Source organism: Lampris incognitus, chromosome 9 (genome assembly GCF_029633865.1).
Source record: "Lampris incognitus isolate fLamInc1 chromosome 9, fLamInc1.hap2, whole genome shotgun sequence".
Classification (NCBI taxonomy): Eukaryota; Metazoa; Chordata; class Actinopteri; order Lampriformes; family Lampridae; genus Lampris; species Lampris incognitus.
In genome coordinates, this window is record NC_079219.1 from 58,916,502 (window position 1) to 58,926,501 (window position 10,000).

The 10,000-nt window shown below is 55.7% G+C and overlaps 1 pseudogene; it reads left to right on the plus strand.

Moving 5' to 3' along the window:
• The first annotated feature begins 3,516 nt into the window (after positions 1 to 3,516).
• LOC130118336 (voltage-dependent calcium channel gamma-7 subunit-like) overlaps positions 3,517 to 10,000 on the plus strand; it is a 23,888-nt pseudogene continuing 17,404 nt past the window's right edge.

Consider the following 10,000-nt stretch of genomic DNA (forward strand, 5'->3'; position numbering starts at 1 on the left):
ACCGACCATTACCCACCCAGACCAACCATTACCCACCCAGACCGACCATTACCCATGTAGACCGACCATTACCCACATAGACCGACCATTACCCACGTAGACCGACCATTACCCACGTAGACCAACCATTACCCACGTAGACCGACCATTACCCACCCAGACCGACCATTACCCACCCAGACCGACCATTACCCACGTAGACCGACCATTACCCACGTAGACCAACCATTACCACGTAGACCGACCATTACCCACCCAGACCGACCATTACCCACCCAGACCGACCATTACCCACGTAGACCGACCATTACCCACCCAGACCGACCATTACCCACGTAGACCGACCATTACCCACCCAGACCGACCATTACCCACCCAGACCGACCATTACCCACGTAGACCGACCATTACCCACACAGACCAACCATTACCCACGTAGACCGACCATTACCCACGTAGACCGACCATTACCCACGCAGACCGACCATTACCCACCCAGACCAACCATTACCCAGGTAGACCGACCGTTACTCACGTAGACCAACCATTACCCACGCAGACCGACCATTACCCACCCAGACCGACCATTACCCACGTAGACCGACCATTACCCACGCAGACCGACCATTACCCACGTAGACCGACCATTACCCACCCAGACCGACCATTACCCACCCAGACCGACCATTACCCACCCAGACCAACCATTACCCACCCAGACCAACCATTACCCACCCAGACCAACCATTACCCATGTAGACCAACCTTTACCCACATAGACCAACCATTACCCACCAGACCAACCATTACCCACGTAGACCAACCATTACCCACGTAGACCAACCTTTACCCACGTAGACCAACCATTACCCATGTAGACCAACCTTTACCCACGTAGACCAACCTTTACCCACGTAGACCAACCATTACCCACGTAGACCAACCTTTACCCACGCAGACCAACCATTACCCACCCAGACCAACCATTACCCACCCAGACCAACCATTACCCATGTAGACCAACCTTTACCCACATAGACCGACCATTACCCACGCAGACCAACCATTACCCACCCAGACCAACCTTTACCCACGTAGACCAACCTTTACCCACGTAGACCAACCTTTACCCACGCAGACCAACCATTACCCACCCAGACCAACCATTACCCACCCAGACCAACCATTACCCATGTAGACCAACCTTTACCCACATAGACCAACCTTTACCCACATAGACCAACCATTACCCACCCAGACCAACCATTACCCACCCAGACCAACCATTACCCACCCAGACCAACCATTACCATGTAGACCAACCTTTACCCACATAGACCAACCATTACCCACCCAGACCAACCATTACCCACGTAGACCAACCATTACCCACCCAGACCAACCATTACCCACCCAGACCAACCATTACCCACGTAGACCCAACCATTACCCACCCAGACCAACCATTACCCACCCAGACCGACCATTACCCACCCAGACCGACCATTACCCACCCAGACCGACCATTACCCACCCAGACCGACCCATTACCCACGTAGACCGACCATTACCCACGTAGACCAACCATTACCACGTAGACAGACCATTACCCACGTAGACCGACCATTACCCACCCAGACCGACCATTACCCACGTAGACCAACCATTACCCACGCAGACCAACCATTACCCACCCAGACCAACCATTACCCACCCAGACCAACCATTACCCACCCAGACCAACCTTTACCCACCCAGACCAACCTTTACCCACATAGACCAACCTTTACCCACATAGACCAACCATTACCCACCCAGACCAACCATTACCCACCCAGACCAACCATTACCCACCCAGACCAACCATTACCCATGTAGACCAACCTTTACCCACATAGACCAACCATTACCCACCCAGACCAACCATTACCCACGTAGACCAACCATTACCCACGTAGACCAACCTTTACCCACGTAGACCAACCATTACCCATGTAGACCAACCTTTACCCACGTAGACCAACCTTTACCCACGTAGACCAACCATTACCCACGTAGACCAACCTTTACCCACGTAGACCAACCATTACCCACGTAGACCAACCTTTACCACGTAGACCAACCATTACCCACCCAGACCAACCATTACCCATGTAGACCAACCTTTACCCACATAGACCAACCTTTACCCACGTAGACCAACCATTACCCACGTAGACCAACCTTTACCCACGTAGACCAACCTTTACCCACGTAGACCAACCATTACCCACGTAGACCAACCTTTACCCACGTAGACCAACCATTACCCACCCAGACCAACCATTACCCACGTAGACCAACCTTTACCCACGTAGACCAACCATTACCCACGTAGACCGACCTTTACCCACGTAGACCAACCATTACCCACATAGACCAACCATTACCCACCAGACCAACCATTACCCATGTAGACCAACCTTTACCCACATAGACCCAACCATTACCCACATAGACCAACCATTACCCACCCAGACCAACCTTTACCCACATAGACCAACATTACCCACGTAGACCAACCTTTACCCACGTAGACCAACCGTTACCCACCCAGACCAACCATTACCCACGTAGACCAACCATTACCCACGTAGACCAACCATTACCCACCCAGACCAACCATTACCCACGTAGACCAACCATTACCCACCCAGACCAACCATTACCCACGTAGACCAAGCATTACCCACGTAGACCAACCATTACCCTCGTAGACAGACCATTACCCACCCAGACCAACCATTACCCACGTAGACCAACCATTACCCACCAGACCAACCATTACCCACGTAGACCAACCATTACCCACGTAGACCAACCTTTACCCACGTAGACCAACCATTACCCACGTAGACCAACCATTACCCACGTAGACCAACCTTTACCCACGCAGACCGACCATTACCCACGTAGATGACTAATACCCACGTAGACCGACCGTTACCCATCTAGACAGACCGTTACCCACATAGACTGACCGTTACCCACGTAGACCGACCGTTACCCGTGTAGACAGACCGTTACCCACGTAGACAGACCGTTACCCATGTAGACCGACCATTACCCACGTAGACTGACCGTTACCCACGTAGACAGACCGTTACCCATGTAGACCGACCGTTACCCGTGTAGATCGACCATTACCCACATAGACCAACCAATACCCATGTAGACAGACCGTTACCCACGTAGACCGACCGTTACCCACGTAGACCGACCGTTACCACGTAGGACAGACCGTTACCCACGTAGACCGACCGTTACCCACGTAGACCGACCATTACCCACGTGCCCCTGTTCACGATGAGCGTCCCTCAAAAGCTGTAAAAACACCTCCACTCACTTAACCCACACTCGCCTCCTGCTCATTAACGTTAACCACGGTGTAGGTTGGTAGTTTTGACGGGTGGCGCTGTCTCACACCTCTCCCCACCCGCTCACCCGCCCCCCCTTCTCCCTGACCCGTCCGGCCAGATGAGTTCGTGCAGCAGCCGGGCGCTGACCATCCTGTCCACGGTGTTCGGAGCGTGCGGCCTGCTGCTGGTGGGGTGGCGGTGTCCACAGACTACTGGCTCATCATGGTGGAGGGCATCATCCTGCAGCAGAACCAGAGCATGGAGGTGAAGATGGCGCTGCACTCCGGCCTCTGGAGGGTCTGCTTCGTGGCTGGTAGGAAGACGCTTACACAGCCGGTTCATCGGTGTGCATACGGTGAACTTGTGTGTGTGTGTGTGTGTGTGTGTGTGTGTGTGTGTGTCTGTGTGTGTGTGTGTGTGTGGTGTGTCTGCTCGCATAGCCAGAGGAGCGTACAAACAAAGCTGGGTATAAGCCCGTGGACTTGCACATGGAAAAGGACGGGAAAGAATGACAAAGATACAGAAAGAAGGGGGCGGGGCAGGTAGCGTGGTGGTCTATTATGTGGCCTACCAACACGGGGATCGCAAGTTCGAATCCCCGTGTTGCCTCCGGCTTGGTGGGACGTCCATACAGACACAATTGGCCGTGTCTGTTGGTGGGAAGCCGGATGTGGTGTGTGTCCTGGTGGCTGCACTAGCGCCTCCTCTGGTCGGTCCGGGCACCTGTTCGGGGGGGACTGGGGGGAATAGCGTGATCCTCCCACGCGCTACGTCCCCCTGGTGAAACTCCTCACTGTCAGGTGAAAAGGAGCGGCTGGTGACTCCACACGTATGGGAGGAGGCATGTGGTAGTCTGCAGCCCTCCCCGGATCGACAGAGGGGGCGGAGCAGGGACCGGGACGGCTCGGAAGAGTGGGGTAACTGGCCAAGGACAACCGGGGAGTAAAAGGGGGAAACAATCCCAAAAAGAAGAAGAAGAAGAAGAAGGGAAAGAGTGAGAGCAGAAGCAGAGCAGAAAGAACGAAAGACAGAAAGAGGAGGACCAGCTCTCATCTGTGGTGTCATGGATTCCTGTCTCACATCATAAACAGGACCTGTGAGCAGGACCGCACAGACCCACGAGAACTCCTTCTCTTCTTTTCCCTTTTTATTTTCTCGCTGGGTTTCAGGCGGCACGGTGGCCCAGTGGTCAGCACTGCGGTCTCACAGCAAGAAGGTCCTGGGTTCGAACCCCAGGCCGTCCCAGGTCCGTTCTGTGTGGAGTCTGCATGTTCTCCCCGTGTCTGCGTGGCTTTCCTCCCACCATCAAAAGACATGCATGTCAGGGTTAACAGTCCTGCCTGTGCCCCTGAGCAAGGCCACGGAAAGAAGACCTGGAGTTGGTCCCCGGCGCTGCCCCGCCCCCCTGCTCCCACCCAGTAGGACGGGTTAAATGCAGGGAACACATTCGTTGTAACCTGTGCAAGGACAAAATAAAGTGTGTTTCTTTCTTCTCTTTCTTTGTCATCGCATCTTCCGCTCGGCTGCTTGCAGCAAACTCTCACGTTTCCTGTTTCTCCTGCCAGGGTCGGAGAAGGGCCGGTGTGTGGCATCAGAGTACTTTACCGAACCGGATATAGAGATCACTACCGAAAACACCGCAAACATACTCAGTGAGTACACACAAACACACCATCTCTGGGTCCAGTCACGTGTGGAGCCCCCTACTGGTTGCTTTTACAACGCTGAAACGGGAATAAATCGTGACGTGCTCCCTAATCCCAACCCTATGAGCTGTGTTGCTTAGTAGCACATCAGTCCAGATGTAGAAGATGTCCCTCTACAGGCCAGATAACCCTCCTGTTTGCCCCGCGTCTCCGCCAGCTGTCTCCTGCAGGAGGTGTGACTCCATAGACTAGAGAGCTGATCAGATCACCGGCTCGGTGGCTAGAGAGCAGTCTGCAACACAATGAGCTGGAATCGCCTACATGTACTGATACCACGCGGCCCGTGCTGAGTTTCCCTGCAGTAAAGTCCAACTGCAGTAAAGTCCAACTGCCGTGTTTATTTTTCCTATTTCACATCACAAACTCACGAGGCAGAAGCGACAGGGACGTGTTTTGACACAACCGCTGTAGCAAGATACGTCTTGATGCTCAGTAACACGGAGGGGGCAATAGCACGGCATGGGTGATCAAGGGGGGCAGTGCAGTCGCCTCACAGCAAGAAGGTCCTGGGTTCGAGCCCCGTGGTAGTCCAACTTTGGGGGTCGTCCCGGGTCGTCCTGCGTGTGGAGTTTGCATGTTCTCCCCGTGTCTTTGTGGGTTTCCTCCCACAGTCCGAAGACATGTAGGTCAGGTGACTCGGCCCTGTGGTGGTCTGGTGGCCTGTCCAGGGTGTCCCCCCGCCTGCCGCCCAGGGACTGCTGGGATAGGCTCCAGCATCCCCGCCACCCTGAGCGCAGGAGAAGCGGTTTAGATAATGGATGGATGGATGGTGATTAAGGATAATACCGATTCCACCCCCACCCCCCTTCCTTTAGTGGTACAACCATTGTGGCGTAGCGGTCTATTCCGTTGCCTACCAACACGGGGCTCGCCAGTTCGAATCCCCGTGTTACCTCCGGCTTCCTTACAGACACAATTGGCCGTGTCTGCTGGTGGGAAGCCGGATGTGAGTTTGTGTCCTGGTCGACTAGCGCCTCCTCTGGCTGATCGGGGCGCCTGTTCAGGGGCGGGGGGGGGGGATAGCGTGATCCTCCCACACGCTGCGTCCCCCCGGTGAAACTCCTCACTGTCAGGTGAAAAGAAGCGGCTGGTGACTCCACATGTATGGGAGGAGGCATGTGGTAGCCTGCAGCCCTCCCCGGATCAGCAGAGGGGGTAGAGCAGAGACCGGGACGGCTCGGAGGAGTGTTGCGGCCGTGGGTATCGCGTTTCGGTGTTTTACGACAGTTGACAGCTTTACGGGAGTGCGCGTTGAGAAGTAAAGAAACGTCATCATCCCGCGTCGACCTGCTGCGTGGACCTCCGGTGTTGTTGCCGGCTCACTGAATATAACAAATAGATAACATCATTTTATTCATATCGTTATGTTCGGTGAGCCGACAACAACACCGGAGGTCCACGCAGCAGGTCGATGTAACGTATTTCTTTACGTCCCAACGCACACTCCCGTAAAGCTGTCAACTGTCGTAAAACACCGAAACGCGGTACTCACACGCACCAGAGTTGGGGTAAGTAGCCGGGGAGAACTGGGGAGAAAACTTATTTCACTGCTTAATCAAAGTGCACAAACACAGAGCTGTAAACGTGCGGCGGGGGGGGGGGCGGACGTCAGAGACCTGTCCCCCCAGCCTTGTCCTCACGTCCCACCCGTCTGCTCTCTCCGTTGCAGAGATGGTGCGGACAGCCACGCCCTTCCCCATGGTGTCGCTGCTCTTCGTCTTCACGGCCTTCGTCATCAGCAACATCGGACATATCCGGCCCCAGCGCACCATCCTGGCCTTTGTCTCCGGGATCTTCTTCATCCTCTCAGGTAGGAGCCATTACTCGTGTCCTGCCGTCCCCCGCCGGGTCACTCTGTCACGGCTTAAAGGTGCCTGGTGTGTCCCGTGACACACGTGGAGCCCCCCCCCCGTCGCCGTTGTGGTGCTGCAGCCGTGTGGACTTTGTCACCCCAACAGGTGGTTTGATGGCTTTGCATCGCTCTTGTCGGGTGAGAGTCCTTTTGTTTCCCGTTGACCTTGTAGACGCGTCCCACACCCGACCCTTCACCCGGCCCACAGACCGCGTGGAATGACGGCACCACTTGGGCGGCCCGCTCCCGTTTGCCAGATCTGGGCCAGAACCAAGCCATAGCAATGCCACATGTGCCACATATCTGCCAAAGGTGGCCATATTTGTTTTGTGATATTGGGGCCATATTCACCATTTACCACACGGGGCGCTGCAGGGTCACATCCAGATCACATGTTGCCCAGAGCACCGCAGCTTTGCCAAAAAAAGGCCCACATGTGATTTGGCATAGTTGGGCCATATTTGCTGTTATACATGTGGGCCACTTCAGGCTCACATCCGTTTTGTCAGGGCCAGAAGAAGACCATCAGAGCCGCATCACTGCCTGAAGTGGCCCACATCCGGATGCTGTGTGGGGTGGCTTCATGTTCAGGGCCGGGCAATATTTTGGGATTGTTTTTCTCCTTCTTTCAAATGCTGCTGTATCGGGATGAGATCCAGATGTGGTTTGACATCATTCACATCGATACAGAGTTTAATGTGATGATTACCGGGGGAGGTTTTCCGCTACTTACGAGGAGGCTTTGCTCATGCAGACGTGATATGAGGGAACATATTGCAGCGAATTTGGCCGTCCTGGCTGCGGCGGTTCCCGGGTTTGTGTCCTGGCTGCGGCGGTTCCTGGGTTTGTGTCCTGTTCTGCGGCAGTTCCTGGGTTTGTGTCCTGGCTGCGGCGGTTCCCGGGTTTGTGTCCTGGCTGCGGCGGTTCCTGGGCCGCCCTCGGGTTCGCACCCTGGCTGCGGCGGTTCCCGGGCTGCTCCCAGAATTCGCTGCACTTTAAACAGCTTGGGATCTACGCTCCATCCCTAAACATTCATTTAATAAAATGTACTTGCAGTGGATGGTGCCCGGGTGTCGTGGCGGTCTCTTCCGTTGCGTACTTACACGGGGATCGCCGGTTCGAATCCCCATGTTACCTCCGGCTTGGTTGGGCGTCCCTACAGACACAGTTGGCCATGAGTGCGGGTGGGAAGCCGGATGTGGGTATGTGTCCTGGTCGCTGCACTAGCGCCTCCTCATCATGGTGGAGGGCGTCGGAGCGTGGAGGTGAAGGTGGAGCTGCTCTCCGGCCTCTGGAGGGGCTGCTGTGTGGCTGGTAGGAAGACGGTGCATCAATGTGCACCCAGCAAACTTGTTGGAGTACTCATATGGATAAATAAGCATTTACACAGGTGCATGGATGCATGCACACACGTGTGTGTCTGTGTGTGTGTGTGTGTGTGTGTGTGTGTGCGCCTAGGCAGAGGAGCGGACAAACACAGCTGGTGATGCTGCGTGTACATGCCCATGGACTTGCACATGGGGAAAGGACGAGAGAGATACAGAAAGACGGAAAAGGGGGGCGTCCGGGTGGCGTGGCGGTCTATTACGTTGCCTACCAACACGGGGATCGCCGGTTCGAATCCCCCGTGTTACCTGCGGCTCGGTCGGGCGACCCTGCAGACACAAGCGGCCGTGCCTGCAGGTGGGAAGCCGGATGTGGGTATGTGTCCTGGTCGTTGCACTAGCGCCTCCTCTGGTCGGCCTGTTGGGGGGGGGACTGGGGGGAATAGCGTGATCCTCCCACACGCCACGTCCCCCCTGGTGAAACTCCTCACTGTCGGGTGAAAAAAAGCGGCTGGCGGCTCCATTGGAGGAGGCATGTGGTAGTCTGCAGCCCTCCCCCGGATCGGCAGAGGGGGGGTGGAGCAGCGACCGGGACGGCTCGGGAGAGCGGGGTGTTTGGCTGGGTACAACTGGGGAGAAAAAGGGGGTGGGGGTGTGCAGCATCACCGAGCCCAGAGAAAAGCAGGCCTGTCGGTGGCGTTTTCTGCATTACTGTAACGGGCTTTGTTGAACAGCAGATGGCATTACTGCCCCCGTTTCCTGCACCCTGCGAGGGGGGGGGGGAGGGGGGGGAGGGGTGGTCTCGGAGCACACTGGAGCCGGTGCTCGCTGGCGGCTCTCTCACTCCGTGGCAGTGGGAGAAAACCGACACATCAGCAGATACCCAGAGATGCACCGAGCAGCCGCAATGCCGACGGCGGCGTGCTGTGGCCGGGGCGACGCCGATGAAGGGCGTTAAGATGATGGGGGTTACGTAACGGGGGGGGGGTTACGTCATGGGGGGGTTATGTAACGTTTATAGCCTGTGCTTAAAGTGCCGTAGACGTGCTTTATGAGGTATGTTGATAAAAGGGTGATAAAAGTGGCAAGTATCGAATTCCGCTCAGCAGTTAAATATTCTGCTGCAATAAGCCACCCTCTCCTACCCCTCCCTGCTCCTTCGTCTCCACCTCCCCCTCTTCCATAAGTCTTCCACCACTCCTCTACATCCTCATCTCTCTTCTCTCTTCTCTCCCTGTTTCTCCCCCCTCTCTGCCACCCTCTCCTACCCCTCCCTGCTCCTTCGTCTCCACCTCCCCCTCTTCCATATGTCCTCCACCACTCCTCTACATCCTCATCTCTCTTCTCTCTTCTCTCCCTGTTTCTCCCCCCTCTCTGCCACCCTCTCCTACCCCTCCCTGCTCCTTCGTCTCCACCTCCCCCTCTTCCATATGTCCTCCACCACTCCTCTACATCCTCATCTCTCTTCTCTCTTCTCTCCCTGTTTCTCCCCCCTCTCTGCCACCCTCTCCTACCCTCCCTGCTCCTTCGTCTCCACCTCCCCCTCTTCCATAAGTCTTCCACCACTCCTCTACATCCTCATCTCTCTTCTCTCTCTCTCCCTGTTTCTCCCCCCTCTCTGCCACCCTCTCCTACCCCTCCCTGCTCTTCGTCTCCACCTCCCCCTCTTCCATATGTCCTCCACCACTCCTCTACATCCTCATCTCTCTTCTCTCTTCT